The 2,500-nt window shown below is 51.7% G+C and overlaps 2 non-coding genes across 2 annotated transcripts; both read right to left on the bottom strand.

The window, feature by feature from the left end:
- Nucleotides 1-1,300: 1,300 nt before the first annotated feature.
- On the bottom strand, nucleotides 1,301-1,382 carry trnas-aga (transfer RNA serine (anticodon AGA)). The gene has a single exon. It is a non-coding gene; the product is annotated as a tRNA-Ser (tRNA).
- Nucleotides 1,383-1,670: 288 nt separating this feature from the next.
- trnam-cau (transfer RNA methionine (anticodon CAU)) lies at nucleotides 1,671-1,742 on the bottom strand. The gene has a single exon. It is a non-coding gene; the product is annotated as a tRNA-Met (tRNA).
- Nucleotides 1,743-2,500: the final 758 nt, after the last annotated feature.

The following is a 2,500-nucleotide window of genomic DNA, read 5'->3' as shown; positions in this document are numbered from 1 at the left end:
GCTCCTGGGGTCTGGTGGTGGAAGCTCCTGGGGTCTGGTGCTGATGCTGCTGGGGTCTGGTGGTGGAGCTAGTGGGGTCTGGTGTTGGAAGCTCCTGGGGTCTGGTGGTGGAGCTAGTAGGGTCTGGTGGTGGATGGGGTCTGGTGGTGATGCTGCTGGGGTCTGGTGGTGGAGCTAGTGGGGTCTTGTGGTGGATGGGGTCTGGTGGTAATGCTGCTGGGGTCTGGTGGTGGAGCTAGTAGGGTCTGGTGGTGGATGGGGTCTGGTGGTAATGCTGCTGGGGTCTGGTGGTGGAGCTAGTGGGGTCTGGTGGTGATGCTGCTGGGGTCTGGTGGAAGCTCCTGGGGTCTGGTGGTGGAAGCTCCTGAGGTCTGGTGGTGGAAGCTCCTGGGGTCTGGTGGTGGAAGCTCCTGGGGTCTGGTGGTGGAAGCTCCTGGGGTCTGGTGGTGGAAGCTCCTGGGGTCTGGTGGTGATGCTGCTGGGGTCTGGTGGAAGCTCCTGGGGTCTGGTGGTGGAAGCTCCTGAGGTCTGGTGGTGGAAGCTCCTGGGGTCTGGTGGTGGAAGCTCCTGGGGTCTGGTGGTGATGCTGCTGGGGTATGGTGGTGGAGCTAGTGGGGTCTGGTGTTGGAAGCTCCTGGGGTCTGGTGGTGGAGCTAGTGGGGTCTGGTGTTAATGCTGCTGGGGTTTGGTGGTGGAGCTAGTGACTTACATGTTTTGAAAAAGGCGGGCATGACGAAAAGATCCTGTAAAAAATCTCTGTAATATGTTTCTTTTTTTCCTGTAAAGTTGGACATTTGAAAGATTAGGTAAATGGGGAATGACTGGCTTTTAATCAGTTGTGGAACTGCAACGAAATTCATTTCTGCATAAGACCCAATGCGAGAAAGAGATGGTCGACCTTCCTGTGCCGAGCACCAAGAAGAGGATTAGAGGGGTTTTACAAGTCCAAATAATATTATTGCAGTAATACATGTTTCCCCCCAGTTTCGAACAGGGGACCTTTCGCGTGTTAGGCAAACGTGATAACCACTACACTACAGAAACTTGCATGCTTTGAAAATGGCGGGCGTAACGAAAAAAAAATCCTATCTTCAAATCATTCATGTTAGAAATAAATGTGTGATTTCATATAAGTTGTCCTGGTGCGGTAAAATTAAAAATCATCCATCGGTATTACCATGCTGGGTAGAAAATACAAAATGTACCACAAGGGAAGCCAACTGATTACTTTTGAAAGACAGTACTGGATATGATTAATAACTGCAAATTAGGCTGTCGTCTTGCACATTCAAACATTACTCGTTGTTGGCAGGATTCGAACCTGCGCGGGGAATCCCCAATGGATTTCTAGTCCATCGCCTTAACCACTCGGCCACAACAACCTGTCAGCTGTGTGTATGTGTGTGTGTGTGTGTGTGTGTGTGTGAATCTTCAGAAATAGACAATTTAGAGTCTTTATTTTAAAATGGTTGGTTTTACTTTATTTTAAAATGGTTGGTTTTACTTTATTAGGTTGAGACATATTTTCATCCTCATTTTGATTAAATGCATTTTCATCAACAGTCAGTGCAGTATGTTCATAGATCATACATCCACTTTCTTGTTTCCAAAAAGCTCTGGATAGATTTCAGTTAATCTCTCACATCTCATGTATGAGAGGATCTCTTAAGTAGCAGAGGATGGTTTCGATCCATCGACCTCTGGGTTATGGGCCCAGCACGCTTCCGCTGCGCCACTCTGCTGTATAACCAGGATGTGACTCCGCCACACAGTGGGGGGGAGGGGGGTAGGGGACTTAAAAGCGGGTCCCCTGGTTCGGACGGTGAGCCGGGTCTCTGGGTGGCTCCAGGTGAGCCGGGTTGTTGAGGTTGTTGAGTTGTTGTTGGGGTCTGGTGGTGGAAGCTCCTGAGGTGTGGTGGTGATGCTGCTGGGGTCTGGTGGTGCAGCTAGTGGGGTCTGGTGGTGGAAGCTCCTGGGGTCTGGTGATGGAAGCTCCTGGGGTCAGGTGATGGAAGCTCCTTGGGTCTGGTGATGGAAATTCCTGGGGTCTGGTGGTGGAAGCTCCTGGGGTCTGGTGGTGATGCTCCTGGGGTCTGGTGGTGATGCTGCTTGGGTCTGGTGGTGGAGCTAGTGGTGTCTGGTGGTGGAAGCTCCTGAGGTGTGGTGGTGATGCTGCTGTCGTCTGGTGGTGGAGCTAGTGGTGTCTGGTGGTGGAAGCTCCTGGGGTCAAAGTCCAGAGTGCTAACCATTACACCATGGAACCCTGTTCAGCTTTTATTGTGTTTTTATTGTGGTCCTGAAACCAGAACATGAGTAAAAAACAATATGCGCTTGAGCATCTGACAGAGTGCTGTCCATGGTGCTAGGAGCGTCTGGGTGTTTATGGTACCAGGGCCCTGGTCCTCCAGGCCCAAGGGCTGGCTCTTTCACTCCAGTGGCCGGTCGGTGGGGGGCTTAAAAGCGGGTCCCCGGGTTCGGACGGTGAGCCGGGTCTTTGGGT

This window comes from Cololabis saira, unplaced genomic scaffold (genome assembly GCF_033807715.1).
Source record: "Cololabis saira isolate AMF1-May2022 unplaced genomic scaffold, fColSai1.1 scf027, whole genome shotgun sequence".
Lineage (NCBI taxonomy): Eukaryota > Metazoa > Chordata > Actinopteri > Beloniformes > Belonidae > Cololabis > Cololabis saira.
The sequence above is the reverse complement of the archived record's forward strand: the minus strand, read 5'-3'. Positions and strand labels throughout refer to the sequence as shown.